Source organism: Ambystoma mexicanum, chromosome 5q, assembly GCF_040938575.1.
Source record: "Ambystoma mexicanum isolate Mex_15411 chromosome 5q, UKY_AmexF1_1, whole genome shotgun sequence".
Classification (NCBI taxonomy): Eukaryota; Metazoa; Chordata; class Amphibia; order Caudata; family Ambystomatidae; genus Ambystoma; species Ambystoma mexicanum.
Window position 1 is genome coordinate 21,623,107 of NC_090933.1, and position 24,376 is coordinate 21,647,482.

A 24,376-nucleotide genomic window follows, 5' to 3' on the forward strand; every position below is an offset into this window, starting at 1 on the left:
GTGTAAAAGAGATATAATTATTTATTTAAAACCACATCTAGAAAAACACACAAGCATTAATAGTAAGCAATTCAAAAACATGGTCCCTAAAAGATATACACTCCCTTAGAAGAATATTAGACAAGTCTTAAGTAAAGTCCCACTTATTTTCAGACAGCGGTGAGCGCTTAACGCAGATGGCACTCTAATAATTCGTTTTAAAAGGGAGCGAAAAGCAGAGAATAAATTGAAACAGATCCCAACACTTTTACAAGAACACAACAAGAGAGGAAGGCAAAGTAAAACTGTGAAGTTAGAGTTCATTAGGCCGGATCCACTTTAAGAGGATCTAACGAAATGTGTCCAAGGTCACACGGTTGCAGTGCACAAAAGTCTTGAAAAGGTTCAAAAAGAGTTAGACCAAAGAAAGGGACCAGTTAGGAGGTCAAGTTGGCCAGCCCAGTCCAGAAGGTTAAGGGGTTATTATTACCTTGTAGCAATCTTTAGAAAGGGAGGCCTGGCGGACACGGCACCTTAAAGTGGTGAGAATACGCCAGCGGGGGAAGTTGTTCCTGGCAGCGACTGCAAGCCGGTGCTTCGTCCGGGGGAAGAGAGGATCTCGTCGGGGAGGAAGACAGGAGTCCGTTGCACTGCCAGGGAAGAAACCAGCCGCAGAGTTCTCAGGTAAAAGGAGCGATCCTTTAGTTCGCGGTCCAGTGGTAAGTGGCTATCCGGTTGCCGGGGTGCTTGGCACGGGCAATTCAACCACAAGCCAGTCTGGGGTGCGAAGAGAAGAAGGTAAACTGGTTGTGCCCACCAGTCAGGGGAAGAAGCCTCTCCAGCCGGGAGATCTTCTCTGTCATCGGGAAGTGGTGAGTCGGTTCCGCAGGGCTCCACCGGTGGTGTCGTTGTGGTAGGTCGGCTCAGCTTCTCCCTCGTCGGATTCTCAGGTCCTGTGGCGACTTCTGAAGTTCCAGTCCCCAAAGCCCTGCTTTTATGCAGCACATCCCCATTCACTCAGCCTAGCTGTCAATCAAACATGCTAAGTGGTGAGCTGGCCAGCTCACCACTTGGGCCAATCACACAAGAGTGCAACTTGAGTTACCAAGGTAACTCAGTCCAGGGTGCCTAAACCCCCTCCCACTCCCCCTGTGGTACCCAGACAGAGTGGCCCACTTTTAGAGGCTTCTGTGGAGAAGCCCGCCAAAAAGTGGAACAAAGGGCTCGACTTGGGTTGAAGTCACAGAAGAGAACACAAACGCCATTTTAGAATCGAGTCCTCGCAAAAAATACCAACCGGTGAATTAATATTAATTAAATAAACCAGCGGTACGTTCGAGGCTATGAGAATTAAATAATTAAAGTTGGTAGCCTCGAACAATGGGAAAATCCCATAGGGATATATTCGCGGTCGAATATAAAAAGTAGTATCCACTGCCACCAGCCAAAACTCGATCAGGGGGGACAGAGACGTGCCCCCTCGACTAACAGACCCCGGGGCAATCGAATTGCCCTGAACAGTACGTCCACAATATGATGGTTTGTACCGATTTCTGTTAATAATTTGGGACTATTAAAGCCAATGGTGACTTTACATGCCCTGGGAGAGAGTAGTCAGTCCCAGGGTATGGAGTCTATGGTGGGGTGTCACTATGACACCCCTGTGTTACTGCACGGAGGGTGCTGTGTAACACACATAGTAAAAACACATGAGACCCTATGGAGTAAAGGACCCCATAGCCCATACAACACATTAACAGTCAAAGGAACACCATAAATCATGTTCAAGAGTGGGAGAAAAAGAGTCTCACTCTTGGCAGGAGAAAAAAAACAAACTCCAGAAATCCAACAAAGCTGCTGGGGGACTCACTAGGTTAGGAAATTCAGCCTAAAGAGAGAATTCTCCCTAACAGAAGGGAGAGAGCCCATAGAAGATGGCCAGTAAGGAACAGGATAGGAAGGATCTCAGTCTTGCTGGTGTTGAGGCTGAGATCATTGGAAGTACACCAGGACTGGATGGCAGATAGGCAGTCAGGAATGATGGAGGAAGTAAGCAAGAGGATCAGAGGCAAGTTTGAAGAAGAGCAAGGTAGTTGTTAAAGAGGCAGGGAGAAAGGTTGGAGTCCTGAGGGACGCCACAGGTGGAGATAGAGGTAGGGGAGGAGAAAAAAGCCCTGAATATACTGGGATGGACGGTCAGTGAGGAAGGAGGTCAGCCAGTCCAGTGCTCGTTCTGAGATACCTAGGATATCATGGAGCCGTTTTATGAGGATGGAGTGTTTGACAGTATGAAATGCAAAGGAGAGATGAAGTAGAATGAGAAGAGCTGGGGAGTTGGAATCAAGAGATGCAAGCAGTTCCTCACAGGAGTTCAGAAGAGAAGTTTCTATGCCTTTGGGTACTCAGAATCTAGATTGATGGTCGTGGAGGCAACCAACAAGTTCAGTGTGCTGGGTCAGTTGGGGGAAGACACGCTTCTCCAAGAGTTTCCCAATGATGGGGTTGATAGATATGGGTCGGTAGTTGACTGGACAAGAAATGTCGGCTGAAGGTTTTTTCAGGAAGAGGCGCCAAAGCAGTGCTTGAGGAAGGAGGGGAAGATCCAGTAGCAAAAGAGTGGTTGCAGAAATCAGAGATTGCAGGGGCAATGGATCCAATATTGTCCTTAATGGTTCTAGTGGAGCAGGGGGAAATCTGTTTGGAGGAGACCTTCATTGAGCAGACAACTCTGGTGACTTCAGGAGAAAAGGAGGAGAGAAAGGCAGAGGTAAGATGGGAGGCCGTAGGATTGCAAAAGGTGGGGGTGGTGGAAGGGGCAGAGGAGAGGGGTGCAAGGGTGCTCCGGATGTCCTGAGTTTTTGCAGTGGAGTGTGTGGCTCTAAATTTAATATAATGTGTTCAAGGGAATTTCTATAAGCTATTTGTAGCTTCCCTCCAATGTTTTCAACATAAAGCTTCAAGGTGCAAAACAGAAAAAGACCTACGTGTTTTGACAGAGAAAGGGATACTGCCTTCCACTATGTTTCCTTGGGTAATTTAAAAGTATATCCAGCACCTCCAGATAAAGGTCAACAATGTTCCACAAAAATGGGGCGGGGGCCCTCTATCTATCTATCTATCTGCATTCTTGGATAGCGCCACTAACCCATAGGCCTCAGGGCGCACACAAAAGGAAAAAGGAGGCAGACAACAGAAAACAATGTCAGACAGGGAAAACAAAGAGACAGGGAGACTTGGGGAACCCAAACCTCACAAAGACCAGCAGAATGAGGAAATATAGCGGAAAACTGATTTCGATACCGAGAGGCCTATGCTAAAAAAAACAGATGAGTCCTATCCTTTGTCAAACAGGAAGGTCTTCAGTTGCTTTTTGAAGATAGGCAGAGACTCACTATTAGCAAGGTATTTAGGCAGTACATTCCAGAGAGCCGGGGCCCAAGAATCAAATCTTTTCAGGATAGATAGGGGTTGAACCAGGACAGTATTGCTACTTGAGCGCAAGGAACGGGTGACAGGTTTCTTTTTAATCCTAGTAGTGAGGTAAGATGGAGCTTGACCGTGAAGGCATTTAAACACAGTAGTTAGGCCTTTGTGGTGTAAGCGCTGTTTCACTGGCAGCCAATGAAGGCTGCGCCTGGCGTCAGAGACGTGCATGTTGCGCTTAAGGCCCATTACAGCGCGTGATGCATTATTCTGTATAATCTGCAAAGTTTTAATGTTGGCCTGGGAGGTACCGATCATTAAACTGTTACAATAATCCAGCTTGCAGTTTACAATAGCAGCTGCAATCACTGCAAGGTTCTCTTTAGACAGATAGGGACGAATCTGCCATAAAAGCTGAATATAATAGTGACACGAGGATTTGAGGTAATTGGCCTGACGGGTGAAAGATAGCTGCGGGTCAAAATAGACTCCCAAGATTTTTACGGATTTAGATACAGGAATTATATGTTGACCAATCAAAAAGTTGTTATATTTGTGTCAAGTTTCTTCAGTTTTTGCTGGGTGCCTAAAATCAACAGCTCTGTTTTTTCATTGTTGAGGGCCAATGAGTTTAGCGCCATCCACTTCTGGATTTCAGCAAAGATGGAGTTAATGTACTCTACATCTTTTAGATACTCACCAGTGAGTTTAATGACAACCTGCGTGTCGTCAGCGTAATTGGCAAAATAAATGCCTAGGGCTGACAAAAGAGCGCAGAGAAGACAAGAGTAAATATTAAAGAGTAGAGGCGAAAGACATGAGCCCTGTGGAACACCACATAATAGTAAAGAAGCCATGGAGTGAGCATTATCCTTAGTAACTCTCATGTTCCGTGGACCCAAAAATGATTTGAACCAGGCACAGGCTTCAGGGGAACATTTGGCGATTGTGATTAGTCTATCCGCCAGTAGTTGATGATCGACTAAATCGAACGCAGCGGATAAATCTAATAATAATAACAGGGCAGTATGCCCTTTGTCAACAAGGCCAGCAATGTAAGATTTTAAATCTAACAGTGCGGTCTCAGTCCCATGATTGGGGCGAAACCCAGATTGTTGTGAGGCTAGGATATCATGTTCCTCGACAAAAGTTTGGTATTGACAGTAGGCAATTTTGTCTATGATTTTCAGCATAAAGGGAACATTGGTGATTGGGCGATAATTTTCTGCCTCTGCAGGATCCAGATTTTCCTTCTTAAGCAGAGGAGTAACCCATGCTTCCTTTATGTTTTCGGGGACATATGATTCACTGAAAGATCTGTTAACAAAAGTAGTGACCCATGGGGCAAGAGTATGGATATGATCTTTGAATAAGGAGGCTGGAAAGACGTCTCCCCTACAGGAAGTGGGTTTGAGTTTAGAGACGGTGTCGATAACTTCTACTGTTGAAACAGGTTTAAAAGTGAAGACAGGAGAACCATTGGGCGAATCCATGTTATCTAGAATGGATGTAGTTTTAGTCAATAGTTTGACCTGAGTATTAATGTTATTTTGATGAGTTAGAGTTTTATTAGTGAAGCTATTGTGGATGTTTTGACACCAAGCACTGTCTGCCGTTGGCAATGAGATGGTAGTACAACCTTTAAGCTCCTGGAGGATAACAAAAAGCTCTTTAGAGCTGGATTTGGCTTTAGAAATCCTGGAATTGAGATGCAATTCTTTCGTAGAACGAATAAGAGATTTATAATGTAGAAGAGCCTGGTTATAGGAGGTAAGACTAGACTCAGATGGTTGTTTGTGTCATTGTCGTTCCAGTTGGTGTTTTTTAGAACGAGCCTCAGTAATTTCAACTGAGAATGGAATATAAGGAGCATTTTTACCCTTTTTTTTGTTAGAAGGTTTAAGTGGGGCTAATATTTCCAGTGTAGCATCAAGTGCGGATCTTATGTTAGCTACAAAGTCTCCAAGTGGCATGGTCATCTCTAAGGAGGGTAATAGAGTTATGACCATAGTACGAAAGGCATCTTGGGTGATTTTGCGTAAATTCATTGACATAACAGGTAAAATAGGCTGATTATTTTTTCTCAAAATATGATTATGGTTGGTCTGAAAAATTATGGAAAAATGATCTCACCAGATACATGGATTAACATCAATGTTAATAATAGGGACATTTTTAGCTATTACCCAGTCCAGTATGTTGCCACCAGTATGAGGGGAGACTTTAACGTGCTGAGTAAAGGATAAAGAGGACAGGGAAACTGCTAGGGAATTGGACAAAGCATCCAAGGGATTATCACCCCAGAGGTTAATATCTCCCAGTATAATAGTAGGTGAATGAGGTTTACAGAAGTTGCCAATGAAAGCCAGCAGTTGTTCTTCGAAAAAAGGAGTATCAATAGGTGGTCTATAAAGCACTAAAAGGTTAAGAGAGACTGTTGCGGAAAGGCTCAATTTGAGAAAGAGAGTTTCACATTGGTCCAAAACTAGTTTAACAGATTTGTGTATTTTAATAGTACTTCTATATATCACTGCCACACCTCTGCCACGTTTTTCCTGTCTATCAGAATGGGAGAAGGAATAACCTGTTGGAGTGGCCAATAATACGGAGTGGAGAGCAGTGTCATGCAGCCATGTTTCAGTAAGTGCACATATATCGACTTTTTCCTGAACAATGAGGTCTGCTACCTCATGACAGTGCTTAACCAGGGAGCGTGTATTAAGTAATTAGTATTTCAGTCCGGTCCCTGCATATGCAGATGCAATTTTTGCAATATCGGGATGGGAATTAAGTGGACTTTGAGGTGGCTGATCAGTAGATTCCACTGTTAATGTCTGCTTACTGTGGCTATGGTTAATGTCCGGAGACATAGGTATGGGAGCAAGAGCAACACGTTGTTCAAAATGATCACGTGCGCTCTGCGCAATCCTTAGTCTACGACTGTGGGCAATAGAAGACACGAGTTCACATCGAGATGCCATGAGTAGTCTATGATCAAGAATTGAGATAACGAACAGTTCGGTCCAGGGGGAGAGTGCAGGTAAAGGTACTCACCCCACGAACCGCCACAAACCGTTTCAGACGCGCCGGTGCTGACGCGCCTGACATGTCAATAAATGCGTGCAAAGAACTACAAAACTGCTGGTATTTGTAGTTCTTTGTTGTAACAAACACAGCGTTTACACTTACTCTTATGAGAATAACAGGTTCCCACAAGGTAAATACAAGAAGTTACACAGTGCGGTCCTGCAACGAATGTGACTAGCAATTAGTGCTAAAAGGTTCACGAGAAATAGTATTTTCAATTACAAAAGAGGACCTACAAGAGGACCAAGAGGACCTACAAAAAGTAGGCTTTCTTCAAACACTGGTTCGATTTTCTTACACAACCTGTCTAAGTATCAGGTGAACTCACGTAATTATTTAAAATTCTAAAAACATTCAAACAAACTATGGCTAAGATCGAAAAAAGAGTTTACCAGGAGATCGGGAAGGCTAGCCTTAAATAGCCGCCACAAACCGTCTCAGACGCGCCGGTGCTGACGCGCCTGACGTGTCAATAAATGCGTGCAAAGAACTACAAAACTGCTGGTATTTGTAGTTCTTTGTTGTAACAAACACAGCGTTTACACTTACTCTAATGAGAATAACAGGTTCCCACAAGGTAAATACAAGAAGTTACACAGTGCGGTCCTGCAACGAATGTGACTAGCAATTAGTGCTAAAAGGTTCACGAGAAATAGTATTTTCAATTACAAAAGAGGACCTACAAGAGGACCAAGAGGACCTACAAAAAGTAGGCTTTCTTCAAACACTGGTTCGATTTTCTTACACAACCTGTCTAAGTATCAGGTGAACTCACGTAATTATTTAAAATTCTAAAAACATTCAAACAAACTATGGCTAAGATTTAAAAAAGAGTTCCCTGCGTTTTACTCTTCTCACAATATGTCACGTACTTTCAACTTGAAGTTTCCCATTTCTCACTCTCTTCCCTTTTGTATTCACAACTTCAGTTTGTATTTATCTTTTCACTCCTGGTTTGCTCCCTTGCCAATATATCACTTCCCTCCTCTTCTCACTCCTGGCATTACTCCCATTCCAGGATATCACTTTACTTGTCAATCTGGTTTACTCCCTTGCCAGGATATCACTTCACTCCCTTTAATTCTCATTCCTGGTTTACTATCCTGCCAGGATATCACCTCACTCCTCACTCCTGGTTCACTCTCCTGCCGGGAAATTAATGTACTTCTTATCTTGCTCTCCTGGGTATGAGTCCCAGACTCACTGTTTGTCTGAGCACTAACCTGCCAATGCTTTTTCTCTCTCCATTCACTCTTTCTTTCATCCACGTGACAATGGTTTTCCAAAATGGGGTCATTGAACTTTTCTTGACAATGTTTGTATTTATTTTAGCTCCCATTTTTTAATTGTTGGTCTCTGACTCTCTCTCAAAATTATCTGAATGTACATCAGTCTCTCTTTTCAAGATTTGGGTCTCTGACCCCCCTTTCAACAATATTCTTATGTATATCAATTCCTCTTTTCAGGCATTGTGCCTCCGCCCCACTTTTAACACTGTTCATATATGTATTATTTCCTCCTTTGAAATGTTGGGTATCCACCCTTTTTCAACAATGTTCTCATCTGTGTCAATTTGTTTAATTTCCTCAATTGGTCTTTCCCGTGTTATCAATGTGACGCAGTTTGCCTTCAAGCACCCAGTAACCCATTCATTTTCCCTGGGTTTACCGGGCGGCTTTGGCGGTCCTCACGTCTCTTCTGCTGCTCTCTGAATCCGCTGACTAGGAGTGCGTCCTGTCAACTGATCAGCATTCGCTTTGCCTTCCTTCACTGTGGGCGGCTCCAGCTGCCCACAGTCACCAAGCAGTAAGCTCCTTTTGGCATGGTCTCCCTTCACACCGTCCGCATTAGCCTCTGCGCTGCTTCTTAAAATCTGCCACTCTCTCAGACATCTCTCTCTCAGCTGTCTCTCGTACTCTGATCAGCTGTGGCAGTTTTAAATGTCCTGCCATTGGTCAAAATTCTCCAGACTAGAACGCTGCGTTGGCTTCCCATTTCTAGTCATCTTCATTGCTCCATCCCTCTTCTTCATCACAGTACTAAAATGGGGGAAGGGTAAATAGGGTGACTGGTTGGGAAAACCTGAGATTTCTTCTTCTATGTCACAATAAGCCATTGTCACGTCTCGGCTAAATTGGAAACTGCCTTGGCGATTGTCTGAACGCTATCCGGCACGTAAAACCCTTTGAAACTACAACTCCCACAACTCTTGCTATTATAGCCACGTGATATACACGCATGACGTTGCTGTGTTTTCATTTGTTGTGAACTGCATTTAACTCCCGTCTATCCGGAGATCGAGTGCTCCTAAACTGTTGTTAGTTACGAGCTCTGTTCCCGGACTCCTGTTTGAATCTTTGACTACCCGGCGCTCGAATCAAGTTGTTGTCTCTGTCTTGTCCTTGTCTGCCTCCCAACGCCTGCCTCCCTCGATTGTTCCCCTTGGATTATATGAACCCGGCTTGCTCATTATTGACCTCCCATTTCTGAATCCTTAAGTTTTGGTGACCTGATAACCCGAACATTTCCGTAAGGGATATAGCGTGAGGTGAATGCCCGCTTCCCTGATCATTTCATTTCTTTCCTTGTCCACTCCTGTTACTTTGAACACTTTTGGGACGCTCTGCTGTTTACACTTTGGATTGCTTTGAACCTTTTGGGACGCTCTGCTGTTTACACTTCGGATTGCTTTGAACCTTTTTGGGACGCTCTGCTGCATTAACTCTGGATTGCTTGGAACACTTTTTGGGACGCTCTGCTGCTTTCACTGTGGTGTTCCTAGGATACTGGCACACCTTCCCTTCACCAGACATCCTCCTTGTTTTCTGCACTTCGATACTAGTAGGTTACTGGTATATTGTTCCTACGGAGCAGGTAAGAGTGGGTAATTGTGGGCGGTGTTGGCTGTTTGTTCTCTGGCACTACTTGGGTGCATTTCCTGAACAACTGTTTTGTTCTTTGTCCCTCTAGCTCTGACGATTCTGCTCTGGCCTTTTCACTCAAGCCCCCGGCCTGCCAGGTGTATTGATCCCTGTAGGCTGAGCTCTTGGGAGGGAAGTCTTTGGCACATCACCATAAAGATTCCAGATTCCTTGAGTGAAAGGAACTCCCCCAGAAGAGTGGGGAAGTATTATCTGCAACGACCAGAAAACAATCTCTGAGTCGTGACAGCCATACAGGTATGTTGTAAAGGTGTATGGATGTCATGTGGAATTATGGCTACCAGGATATTTTGGTCTATCATTTTTATTCTGTCCCTCTGGAGTTTGTCTTCCCTTATGTGGTGCTGTTGCAGGTAGCCCCCCTGGTCAGAGTCAGGTAGTTTCTGTATTTCCCTGGCCATGCCATGCAGGGGAAGCTTCCTTCCAGAGAATCAGTGATGAGATTTCTAGATTCATCACAACCCTCACAGACAGACTCCACTCGCTAGGTGTCAGGGATGTAGCATTGAAGTGGATATCCTCCTTCCTCAACAACAGATCGCAAATTACTCACATCCCTCCGTTCTCCTTGACTCTGCGCCCTGACACCAATGGTGTACCACAGGGCACCTCCCTATCACCCCTGGTCTTTAATCTCTACCTAAGCCCCTTCCCTGCTCTCATCCGTTCACTTGGCTTGACCTGCTACAACCATGCAGATTACACCTAGATCATCTTCAAAATCCCTTAGGACACCTCCAACCCCCTCCTTCCGACCTCCCCTCATGCCTCACATAAATCGACCACTGGATGATGGCTAACCGCCTCCTTCTCAACCATGGAAAAAATGAAATCATGATCTGCGGGAAGACTGCCCTCTTCACCCCGGTCCGGCCTCCACCCTCACCTACCTCCAACACAGTAAAGAACCTTGGATGCACCATGGACGCAATCTGACACTCTCATATCACATCTACTCTGTGTCCAAATCATGCTATCTACTCCTATGCTTTCTCAGACGCATCTTCCCCTACCTCTCCAACACTGACAGAGTTGCAGCAGTCACAACAATTGTCCTCTCTCGCCTAGACTACGCTAATTCCCCATACCTGGGCGCCCCTGCATATCAACTCAGAAAATGCCAACAGGTCCAAAACACTGCAGCCAGGCTCTTCCTATCCCTAGGCCATAGAGAGCACATCACATCCACCCTCTGTGTCCATCACTTGGCTCCATGTCAGGTAACAGTCCATCTTCAAAGCTATGTGCATCACCCACTGTGATCTGCACAAGATAGGCTCAGAAAATCTACAACATAAGCTCATCCCCTACCGACCCAACAGAAAACTGAGATCAAGCACTGCTCCCCTCCTTGTCATCCCTTCCACCAAATGTACCAGAATAGGGGGATCCACCTTTTTCGTCCAAACACCTACAATATGGAACTCCATCCCTTTTAGCATCCGCTGCAGGATCACCTCGCCTTCCGGAAGGAACTCAAGACCTGGCTCTGTCTTGATGGACATAATCCACCTCCCGGGTGAATTTCACCCCCTAACAGATAGGCTGGGGTTTCGATGAGTCCCTCAAAGAAAGCACTGAGCATGCAAAGAAAGGACTCCCATAGACCTGCAGGTCAGAACTGGTGCCCTGAAGATAGTCACGAAGATGGTCACCCACCCGCACACATATGCAATCATTCGCTACCTGAAGACACATCGCACAACACCTCTGCCACTAGAATGCAGCTAAGTCCCATAATAAAAATGTGGTATAGCCTCAGTCACCTCGACTCGCATACTCTCCTGACAACCTCCACAGCACCTATCCACTAGCCAGTTCTACATGGGTCGCTAGCAGGGACCTAGCCACCCCTACGTACCTTTGTACTGGCTAAAATGCGCACACATTCTAGATTCCTCTGACGCATCTCTCATACCTCAGACTGCGGTCGCCAATGGTGTTCACCAACAGCACTTTCGGGGCATAGCATTGGGAATAGGTGCTATACAAATGCCATATTACATGACATTAGTTTGGCTTTCAACCATGTGGATAAGAGGGTACTTTGGAAATCTCTACATGATATACGTGTTCCAGGCCCTTTGATATGGATTCTGGAGTCTCTTCATGAGAATTCAAGAGTATGTGTGCATTATGGTCTAGATGGAGAACTGACTGAATGTTCAGCGGTAAGAAAGGGGATCCATCAATGATTTGTGATCGCACCTATCCTATTTAATCTATATTTCAATACCCTTGCTCCTTACTTAGAGTCACTTACCACTATTGACGTTCTCAGTGTCGCACCAGGATACTCCTAGTGCTCAGCTACGCTGATGATGCTGTTCTCCTGGTGAAAACTCATACATCATTACAATCATTGACCACAGAATATGATAAATACATGAGGGATCGGGGTCTGCAGTGTAAGGAACTCATGATGGCAACAGTAAAGACAGACAAGTTATCACAGTTCAAGGGTGTTTTTTTTAACTTTATAATGGGTGAGATAAACACCTAATCTAAACCTAAATCTAAGATGGGAGCAAGCTACGACCATCATATAATAATAAAGCAGTCCTAGTGGCATCTTGTCAAATAAAAAGGGCCTATACTAAAAAACCTATTGCCAATCCTTACTACTAGTTACAAAAAAACAGTGTGGGATAATGTTCACCAGAAAAGAAAGAAGTGTTCAACAAATAACTGTACACAATCATAGTGTACAGTGATAATTGGCAAATATGTACCCAACAGAGGGATGCCAAAAGAAAGCTGAAGAGAAAGAAACCCCGCTTTCTGATAAAACTGACCAACACATGAACTGTGTAGAAGAAAGGGCTTAGTGAACCTGACGGAGGAAAACCTGTTTTTGAAAGAAAGGATCTGAGCCCACTAGAGGGAGATCCCAGGAGCGAAGATCAATTGCCCAAATAACTTTTTGTTTGTTTGTTACTTCTAATCAGCAAACCTTCTAAGGCAAGAGACTTTTGAGGGAAAGAGACTTCGCCTCTGAAAAAACTTTGATATAGTTGATATTGCCTTAAAAAGATATACAACTCTTTCTTAATAAGATTGCTTATGGTTCCCCTTCCTACATTTGTGTATTCCATGGATCTGAAAACAGCTAGGACGTATCTTGCTGACACTATATACACAAGACCTATTTTTATTTGGGCCTCACTTTGGGATGGCACAGTCCTCTAACTAAAGATCTATTTGCAAATCCAATTACTCTAAATGTGTGGCGGTATGTGCGTCTATTGGAATTAGTACTTGGTCTGGGGATGTTGAAACAGCCATGCTTTGACAGTTGTGAATCAAATCCTTTTAGGCGCATATCATTGAGCCATTGTTGGCCACGTTGTTTTTTAGTGGTGCACCGATGAGGATGAATTCAGTCTTGGACGGGTTTAGTCTGAGGTAGGTGGTCGACATCCAAGTCTGGATGATGGCTAGGTAATCGGAGGCAAATTATATCCTGCATGCTATTTTCTCTCATGTACAACTGTTTATTGTCTGCGTATTGGTGGATGGTTATATTGGGATCTTTGAGGAGTGCCCAGAGGTTCCATGTAAAGATTAAAATGATTAGTGAGAGTCCTTGGGGGACTCGGCAGGAGACCTGGAGTCGTTTAGAATACAACAAGTTCATCTGGACAGCCTGGTGTCTGCCTGAGAGGTAGGAGGTAAACCAATTCAGGGCAGTGCCAGAGAATCCCATACTGTCAGCAAGGCGGTAGAGAAGGATGCAGTGGTCGACTTTGTCGAATGCACTGATAGGTGAAGGAGGATAAGGAGGAATGAGTCGCCCTTATCTATGATTTGGAGGGCATCATCCACCACCTGGATGGTGGCTGTCTCGATGGTAAACTTTGGGCAGAACCCTAACTGATAGTCATTTAGGAAGTGGAGTTGATCGATTCCGGTGGGTAGTTGTGAAGCAACTACATTTTCTAAGATTTTGCCAGTAAACAGAAGGTTTCGTAATGAGCCTATAGTTGGCCAGGTAGTCTGGATCTGGGGTTGTTTTTTTTTCAAAAGAGGTTGTATGTGACCTGTCTTGAGGGTGTCCGGGAATGATCCTTCTGTGAGGAGGCATTAATGATGCTCAGGAGCGCATTAAGAGATGGGCCCGTTCATTGTTTAATGTTGAAGGCTGGGATTATATCGTCAGATTAAGAAGTAGGTTTGAGAAAGGCAATAATTTTTTAGGAGATCCGTGGAAAAAAGAGAAGATAATTCGGTCCAGAGGGGCAGTGTGCATGCCCGGGTTGCACGGGATGCAAATTATGTTAGAGGTTGATGATTTAATGGTCTCTCAGATTTTTTCTAATTTCAATAAGAAATGTGTTGATTCTTAACACACCAACCTTATGGGGACTTCAGTATCATCATACAATGCCTCTTTAAGTATTTCATAGCCATGGTATCATGTTTGTGTTAGGATGTCAATATCATGACATACATTCACAGGAGTAAAATAAATACAGATCATCTTTCTTTCCAGACTTTCTACCTCCAGTCATCCATTGTAGTACTAGCACACCACCAAGTGGCGCTCCTTGTGGCCTGCTAGCTGTGCAAGAGGGCACCCACTATCTTGGTTGTATTCTGGCCTGCCAGTTGTGTCAGAGAGCACCCTCTATCTTGGTGGTATTCACTATCCTCAGAGGGCCTGCACAACCTCCACCCCTATAGGACCAAACTCAAGAGCCATGCCCAGTGAAGCATCCTCCTCTGCTCTGGTGTGATGCATAACCCTCGGCCGAGTGCTCAAATGATCTCTAAAGCTGGACCTGCCCTTTTGCAGGGACCCTCTCTCTGCTCCTCAAGCCTAATTCGAGGAGAGATCTACCTCTCATTGTGACGCTACCCACATGTGATGCCATCATTTGTATGGGGTATGCCCCCCGACCCCCAGGCAAATGAGGGCGCCCACCACCAGAGAACACGTACCCCCAAAGTTAGCCTGTATCCCAAAAAAATCCCAGCAGCAAGGGTCGGACTGTTGCATAAAATTGTCTTGGGCACAAATTAAAAAGTGGCCCACAGTTGCAAATGGCAATTCATTCCTTTTGTGAAATTGTTTGAGTAGTACCCAATTGGGAGGTTTTTGATGAAATGTGATGCAAAGTGTGCATTTTAATAGAATATTTATTCAGTAACACTGGTCAAAACTACTTGCCGCTTGGTGGAGTAACTTATCAAACTGGCCCACTTTTACCCAAAAACAGGGCCCACACTAGCATTTGGCGTTTTTTGTTCTGGCATTGCCCTATTGCCCTATAGATCAGCCCGAGCCTGCCTGCAGTGTCATCTGTAATCACTATATGTGCCCACTGCAGGGCAAACGGCGCAAAGTGCTGTTCATGCATGGAACCCATTATATAATGTGTCTCATTATGGTTACTTTGTCCTCAAATGACAAAAACATTTCTTTCACACAACTTCACCTATTAATCGATCAGGGCACTCCTGGTTGGTGGGTGGTTAAATAAGAAGCTGTATGCTGTAGCTGAGCTTTGGGAATAAGAAACAATTCTTGCAACAATTTCTGCCGCACTGCTATATTACTCTGTCACTGGATGTGGTTTTTCATGTAACCTTTGACATAGTTCAACCCCAAACTGTGTCGGTATTTGGCACCCAACCAAGGGCGGTACACCAAGAAATAGAAATGCCCGGTATTAACAGTGGGAGTTAGTAAGCAATAACAAAACAGGTCACATTGGCTACTGTACTTTGGATGCCTAATTGAATATAGGCTGCAGTAATAAATAGATGGTGACTCTACACATGTTTAATATGCAATTGTTTTCCAAACCTCTTGCTTTCATAATTTTTCATTTGCTCTATCCTCATTCTCTATATTTCATATTTCAATTGTGATGTGCCAGCAGCCCATTTCTTATGGTTGTGCTGTTGTTCATATCTGTTTATGAATGCTCTTGGAACAGCTCTGAATATACGTCTGATTGTTAAGGGTGACAACGCGACTAACAAACAAATGATGCTGTGAAAAAATGATTCTGACACAGGTGGAATATTCTGTTTTTCATTACTTGTACTAGGAATATTACGTCCTCCAATTAAGCAAGTAAGAATTGCACTCTTGAACCCCAACACGCTTAGATTTTTGTCATAAATGAGCACGCCTACGTACGTATCCGTGAGAAGAAAACTCAGTTTCCCATAATTCACGCTCAGTCGCATGCCAACGAGTGAGTATCACGTGACTAACGATCACGTTCCCGCAACACATGGGAAAATAATCAAAAAGCCCTGGACTGGGGCTCATTGCTTGGGTCCGTTTTTCAGATGGGAACTAGGAGCCAATCACGGATTCCTTGTGCGGTGGCTCAGCTGCGTGGAAACGGGGGCGCACGCAGTTCGTGGCGCTTCGAGGCCTTGGGTTTCGGAGGCGGCAGACGGAGTGCGGGCCCCCGGGGGTTTGGGGTTTGAATGTTGGAGTGCGGTCGGCGTGTTTCGGGTCGGTGGTTGGGCTGTTGAGAGGTGTTGCGCGGGTGGCGGATGCGATTGGTAGTGGCGGGAGCAGCAGAGCTGGGGTCGGGGAGTGAGTTGGTGTGGGGCGTTTGTTTGTGGTAGGGTGGCTGTTGGTGTGGATTGGCTGGGTGTGGTTTGTGGTAGGGAGGCTGGTGGTGTTGGATTGGGGGTGGTGGTTGTTTGTGGTTTGGTGGCTGGAGGTGCGTGTGGTAGTGTGGGTGTCGCTCGGGTTGGTTTGGTCTGCGCGCCGGTCTCCGGGCTCGCTGGGTGGTGTGAGTTTGGGGTGTAGTGTCTGTTGGTGTGGATTGGTGGGGTGTGGTTGTTTGCAGTGGGATTGCGGGTGGCTGGTGTTGGATTGGTGGGGTGTGGTTGTTTGCGGTGGGGTTGCAGGTGGCTGGTGTTGTTTTGGGGTAGTGGTTGTTTGTGGCTGGAGGTTCGTGTGCGAGTGTGGGTGTCGCTCGGGTTGGTCGCGGTGGGTTGGCGGCAGCGCGCGGTGCCTCGCCTGAAGCGCATGTGTAGGCGTATGGGCTGGGGTCTCGCGGGTCTGCGCGCCGGTCTCCGGGCTCGCTGGGTGGTGTGAGTTTGGGGTGTAGTGTCTGTTGGTGTGGATTGGTGGGGTGTGGTTGTTTGCGGTGGGATTGCGGGTGGCTGGTGTTGGATTGGTGGGGTGTGGTTGTTTGCGGTGGGGTTGCAGGTGGCTGGTGTTGTTTTGGGGTAGTAGTTGTTTGTGGCTGGAGGTTCGTGTGCGAGTGTGGGTGTCGCTCGGGTTGGTCGCGGTGGGTTGGCGGCAGCGCGCGGTGCCTCGCCTGAAGCGCATGTGTAGGCATACGAGCTGGGGTCTCGCGGGTCTGCGCGCCGGTCTCCGGGCTCGCTGGGTGGTGTGAGTTTGGGGTGTAGTGTCTGTTGGTGTGGATTGGTGGGGTGTGGTTGTTTGCGGTGGGGTTGCGGATGGTTTGTGTGGAAGTGTGGCCTGTGTGTTGATTGGTGTTGGTGGTGCACATCATCCTTTAGGATGGGGAAGCGCCTGCGTGGGTCCGCCCACGCGTTCGTTAATTAAGAAGAAGAAGAAGAAGCCCTGGACTGGGCGGCTTGTTCTCCGGAGCATGCACAGACCGAGGACAAACACGGCTGACAAACTAGGAAGTGGCCCATAGGATTGTGGACACCGGAGTGCGACATATATCAGTAAGTGAAGCAGATCATGTCCGGTCCCTTGTCCCCTTCTCCATACATGCAGCAGCATTTTGAAATGCATGCCCGTAATATCCGGCTAATGCGCAGTATTGGAAAATAGACACTGCCACTGTCACGGATCTCACTACTAGACCGACCTGATCGGCCTTAACAAGTTCCCGTCTCCTGTTTGTTTACAGGTCACATGAGGAGCATCTCCAATGTGCCGGCATTTATAATGGGACCCGAGTGATATAAACCTCTGTGGGATCAACAACACCTGCCTAGCAATCAGTAAGAATTTACCAACCAGGTATCAGTAACACAAGATATATACATATAATTTAGAGTGGACTATGTATGCACAGTTGTAAACTGCCATTTTAGTCTTTTGGGGATACGTATATGTCCTGTGTTTATTGAATCTCACAGGTCATAAAAGTCAGCCGTAGTAATTGAGGGACTCCCATCTGTCCCTGCTTTGCTCACCACATTGAGGTGAGTAATGTGTGCTTCATGAAACCATATGCTTTACATGCTCTATGACAATGAGCATTTTTTATAAACACTTCTGATAAACTAAAGACTGTTGGCCTATTTTTAAGTGGTTATTTTCTATTTTTATTTTAGAAAGAAGACAAGTATCACATGGGTCAAAAACTACAGTAGCCCGATAGATTACTAATTCCCCGTCGTGATGAAGGCCCGTCACTACTAAAGGAGAAGACCAAGGATGGATGCGGTCATGCCATAGGGGCCGAAATGCATTGCATTGACACAGTCATTTTGCAGCTTCATCCACTGCCCAGTAGTATCCCTGAGAGGAGATAGGTTGTGAAAAAAAAAAAAAACATTAATTCTGAGAAGGGTCAGAAACCTTTGTTATATAGAAACAATGACTTGTGATTTAAGTGGTATTTCACCTACCCAGTGTTGTGATACATTTTTAAATGTACAGATATAGGTATATGTTTTGGTTAGATGTTATATGTTACACTTGTTTTTGTGTGAAGTGTTGTCTCAAACAGTGAGTCACTTTTTACAATATGATGAAAAGGAACTTAATGAAGACAGGTTAATAAAATATTGTACCCTGTTGGCTCCTATGAATCACACAATGTATTATTTGTAAAAGGCCTGGTTTTGTTTAAAGAAGTTGTTCCTGCCCGCAACGCCTGTTGGCTTTAGCTTGGTTTAGAGAATTAGGAAAGTATGCCTCCCTTCACATAACGCAGGAGTAGGAGGTAGTCTGTATTCCCCTCCCCTCAACCGTTATCAGTGGCCATGAATCTTCTATCCCAGAAATGGCCGCTGACATGACTGAAGGAAAAGAAGATCTCACTGAATGCAAAACCATGCTGTCTAAAACCACACCAAACCCACCCATTATAGTTTGCGATACTGATAGCATCACTATGGCAGATACAGAGGAAGCAAATAAGACAGTAATCAACTAGTAGTTTTTTTCAATAGGCATATCACCCCCATTCCACCCCCCCCCCCCCCACTGTCCAGGCACCCACAATTGTGATATCTGCTATGATCCATAGTTTGCACACAGGCAGGCTATTAAGTCACTCTGAGTTCAATTTAGGTATTGACTGTGTTAAACCTGAGGTTGAATATCTCAGTGATCTGATGAACACCTCGAATCTTGTTGACCCCTTAAATATCGATCTGCAGACCTTGTATGATACTTGTCCCATGACATCTCACTTTAATGATAGTGCTCAACATCATTATGAAGATTTAGACATTGAGGCTCACCCAAAAACGGAACCTTAAGTTATCTCGAATATTTCTGGTGATGCAATCGTGGGCTCTTCACAGCAGTCTGAGTCAAATGATATGTGTTCTTCCAGCATGTCCTCAAACCAGCATGTCCTCAAATGACATGTTTCTAGCCTTCGAAAATGTGTTAACCACATTAATCACCAAATGCGAGAACATGGAAAGTAAGATTGATGTGCAATCCCTGCTGCTCCACAAAAGCATAAATAGAAGTCGAAAATTGGTAAAAGATCAAGGAAACAACACTGTGTTATCCGGGTATTACCCTGTCACACCTATGCCCATCCATCTGACTACAAAACCTCAGTGCTCTAATGTTACTAACTCATTGCATGGACTTCCTTTTTCTTCTAAACAAATGTTTACTAAAAATAAAGTTAAACCAATATCACAGGCATTTATGTATGCAAAGAGAAAAAAACAAAAAAATGCCTGTGTACTCTCTGCTCAATGTGTATCATTGATTGTTCTGTGTGATAATCTGTCTATCACCAATATGAAACCTTTCCCATCGTCAGATATAGTTCCTTCGCTGTCTACAGTTTCTAATACCTTAACAGACACTGTGGATGAACAAGTACCAGTTGAACCAATCTCATGTCTAGGTTCTCATTCCATCAGCACACTGAACCTTCCGTCTAACTCACTCAATTTACAAATGAATAGCATATTTAATATCCAAGACAAGGTGTCCCAACCAAAACTTCTAGACCACTGGGTAACAAAGGTTCCCCCGTCCCCATGCCATCAGGTGTCATAACTGCCATCTCTTCTAACCCTTTACTAGCCCTCTCTGTGTTTGGGAGAATTCTCCAGAATGGCTAATTTCCCTTACCTACTGAGTCCCTCAGCAGCTTTGCTGGATTTCTGGGGATTATTTTTTTCACCTGGTAAGAGTGTGAGCCTTTTTCCCACTCTTACATGTGTTTTGCTGTGTGTGTTTAACATTATCGTGTGTTCATAGACTGTGGAGCCTCACCTACTTGTCAAGGGTTTTGACCCATGTTGAATTATTAGACTGGGTAGATGTGGGGATGAGCTGTCGCCGCCCATCATTCTATCCCAGAACAAAACTAAATCAATAGACTGGGTGGATGTGGAGATGAGCTGTCGCCGCCCATCATTCCATCCCAGAACCAGGAAAACCGTGCAGTTGTGCGCACACCAAAATGGTTATCTAACCTCCCACTCACCAGTGCCAGCATGATGGACTGGAAGCGCCAGGGGTGAAAGGTGGTGTCAAAGGAAAAATAACAGTGTTGTTAGACCAAAAGCGCCTTAAAATCACCTTTGTTTTCCTGAATGCAAGCTCAAAGTGCCTATTTCGAACATTGCAGGATATTCAAAAATCTTACTGAACACCAGCAGACATCTGGCAGAATGAAGTGTTGTGTGCATACAAAATCTGGGAAGATGAAGAGCCCAAAACAATGTTTATAACAAAACTGGCTGAGCTGTGGATGTCAGCAGCTTAACCACTAAAATCGAAATGTTTAAATTAAATGAGTTACCTACTTTTGAGTGTCACATAGTTGCAACTGTTAAATGTCATGGTTTTGAACTTAGAATCAGCATTCTAGCTGCATGTGTAAAAATTGTAAGTTTGATTTAAACTGGGAACTAAAGTGACATTTAGCTGAATTCTGCCTGACAACTACCCCCGACAGGAGAAACCTCCTAAGCCACTCTTCCCAGGCCTAGCTGCATCCTGCTGCCCCTGCCAAAAGGAGATGACGCCTCTCTGATTGGGTTAGGGGAGGAGCACCTGGGGACTGCAGGAAGTTGAACAAAGCCCTGTCCTGGACTCAGGCAAATGTTATATTGGGGGGGCGTAAAGTGGCTTCCTCTTGGGAGAAACTGGGAGGGGCAGTGCCTCTGCTAGCAAGCTGAGCTTGGGGGAAGTGGATAAACCAGTTATTCCACCATGTGATGTGGGAAGCCACACCCCTTTTTGACCAGGGCATAATTTTAAAAAGATAGATAACTCATAGTGCGGACTGGTCAAAATTATATAAATAATATCATTATTCTTGGGATTTTTCCGTGCACATTTTAAGAGGTGTTAGGACCCTGTGGTGTATTCTGGGGGGTTGCTAGCAGAAAATAGGGTCTTACTCCAAATGTCTGCATGTTAAAAATCTAACACTTCATCAATTAATGTCCATACTCCTTGCGCACATTTGTGTAATTTTTGGTAAATGTCCGATATTGGTAAACCGACCAAAAAGCGCAAAATGTTGACATTTCTGAATCCCAGCTCGCAGGCAGGAACATGGGGCTTGAACAGAGACCTGTCTTAATTCATCTGTAATATGTACATGTAATGTCAACCACTTGTGTATCTGGGAAATATGTATTTGAATCAAATATAGATTTGTGGGCAAATTGACCAGGGGAGGATCCTCGGACCATAAAACCTACAGCATCACTCTGACTCACATTTCCTTCCCCCAATCATGGGAGAGGGGAGAATTGGGCCAATGACAAGTAGAGAGGGGCAGGCTCAGTTATGCCACGCACACACCCACTTTCTAAACACATAAAACCAGACAGTGAAAGACAGGCAGGACATTCACTTTCCACTTTCTTGTGGGACGCTTTGCCGGGAGACTTCAGACTTCACATCCAGAGATCCAGACTTCAAATCCATCAATCTCCAGAACCTGTAGCAGAAATTAACTCCAGAATTTGTAGCAGAGCGGCCTGAATCCACAAGCTGAATCCTCTTCAGCAGGCCTGAAAACCAACCAAACTATTCAACAGCCAGGTGAGCTGTTTGAATTTTTTGCCAAGAATCTTTGCGAGAACCTGTAGCAGTATCCAGAAAGCAGTGCTGAATCCGGAACCAGAGAGAACCATAAACCAGACCGTTGTGAGCAGCACCGGTGCTTGACAGACCCAGAGAGCAGAGCTGACCCAGATAGCCGGGACTTCAGAACCACCCGCCGGAAGTCCCGTCCAACCTGACCAGACCTTGACGGCTTATTTCAAAAATATAGTGTGAGTACTCACTGTGCCAAAACCAATCTCTTAGTTAAAATAATCTAATCCAAACTATTTTAGCCTATTAGAACTGCCTCCTAGAATCGTGTCATTCTGTCATCTTTAAAACTGAAAACTGTCATCTGTCGTTCTGAGCTTTAAAATTTCAAATCCGAAAAACTACCTTGACTAAATCGGCCGTATCTCCGGAACCGTTTGTGCTAGGAGCGAAATTTATCTTAAAGCTAAGATTCTAGGCTTTCCAAAGAACCTAGAACCGACTTGCTACTCCTTATAGGGCCTCCGTAATTACGCTCGACGCACGCGATTAAATTTGCTGCGATTTGACATTTTGCACAATTTCAGCCACGTGTAAAAATCAGCAGCTCCTTGCTAAAATTCGTTTTAACCTGCTAGTTACTCAGAGAGCATTGCTAAAGTGAGCCTGAACTAATATAAACTAGATATCACTCACCCTGAACCTCCTATAGGGAATTAAAATCAATTTTAGCATCATTTCACTTCATTGCCACCACATTCAAAGCATTTTGGGCCTGTGTTTTAAAATCATACCTGTTTTTCTCTAAGCTTGCTAGGGGGGAACTGCATTTCGTATTGTATTTTGTTGGGATTCTTGAAGACTGTGTGCTCTCCTTCCATTTCTTACATTGCAAAGGGGGGGGGGTGAATTGCCAGAGAAAAAGTGATTATATTATCTTTTGCTAAATCATATCAAGTTATTTCTGTACTGCATTTTATTCATCATTGCATTGTCCTTGAAGCCATAAAAGCATTCTCAGCTACTTCATCCTCTCTGTATCACTTCTAAGCCATCAAAAAGAGTGTACCGCTGTAACATTATCCATTGTTGATCACTATCATCCTCACAGTTGTGCTATCAAATATTAATTTACTTTAGAAGTGTGATATATATATATATATTGTTTAATTTTTCAAAGAAAACCTTTTAATTTGCGAAACAAACCTACTTCTTGGCTCAGTGGGGTCAGGGGGATTCTAAGGGAGGGGTGTGATATAAGGGTTGTCATCCAGAGTACATGAACTGGACATAAAAATATCTCAATAAGGGTTTCCATCAGCATCCCAGACTAGGCATTGACTTAGCTGTAGTGTTGAATTGAATCCGCTTACACACTCCATAGGCATCATCTTTTTACTGTGTGTTACACAGCACCTTCAGTGCAGTGACACAGGGTTGTCGTTTTGACTTCCCAACTCCGACTCCATTTTCTGGGACTGACAACTGTCTCCCAGAACATGTAAAGTTGCCATTGACTTTATTAGTCTCTTTTAAAAACTCACAGACCCAGTACAAACTATCTTAAATAGAGTTCTGGAAAGGGTTAATACTTATCCCTTTTTGTCTGTTTCTCTTGGAGCATTGTTTCGCTCCCTTTTCATTAAGACGTGGCTGGTGGTAGTGGTAACTACCCTATTTTTTCTACCGCGGTTATCTTAAATAGCCTTGGTATTGTTTTAGGCTATCTTGGTAGCCTCGAACTTAAACCCGCTAGACCATATACGTTTTTATATGGCTCCGGCTGGGTTTAGTCGCCATTTCTTTTTGTAAAAGTCTTTCTTGTGTTTTACTCTGCACGCCAAACCAGGTTTGATTCCTTTGTTTGCCGTCCTTTTGCGGGCTTCTGCACAGAAGCCCTCCTTAGGCGCCTGTATATCTGGGAGGGACAGGATGTGAGGGAGGGGTTTAGGACTCCATGCACAGGGTCTCTTTGGAGACCCATGTCGCACTCTGATCTGATTGGCTGTGGTGACTGTCCCGGCGGGACAGCCACCCTGCTGTGTGATTGACAGCCAGGCTGTGTGAATGGAGGGAAACTGCATAAAAAGCAGGTCTCAGGGGCTGGAAAGGCAGAATCACCACTGGAATGAGAGAACTGAAGAAGAGCTGACAGAAGAGGACCCCTACCACGACTAAACCTCCCGGTGAAGCCCTGCTACAGGTCCGAATCTTCATACTCCAACGACAGGGAAGATCTGCAAGGAATCTTCTCCCCTTGAGCTGGTGGGAACAACCAGTTTACCAAACTGCTCGCCAGGCCTTGCTTCTCTGGTCAAATTTGCTGTACAGAGCTACAGTGAACCGGATAGCCAGGAGGAACGGACACTGCTTGCATTTTAAGGAACACACCTTTTATTTGTTGCTTTGCTCTGCTGCTGGTTTCTTACCCTGGGCAGTGCAGGACCCTCCATTCTTCCTACTTCGTGTCAGTCCGACAGTCGCTTCAGGAACCGTGAGCCTGCAGGAACAGCCAGGAATGTCGACCTCAGCTACAGCCTTCTTCTCCATTTAAGGTACTGTTCAAATCCGGTTGTTCGTTTCGTCCAGCCGCTGTGAAAGTGTGTGAAACCTTTCACCAATCCGAGGGCTTGTCCTTCTCCATTCTTCAAGCTAACTTTTCTGCCGAGCAACTTCCTCCTGAACTCTTGGTAAAGACTTAACTGCAAACTACCCTGAACTGTTTGATCTT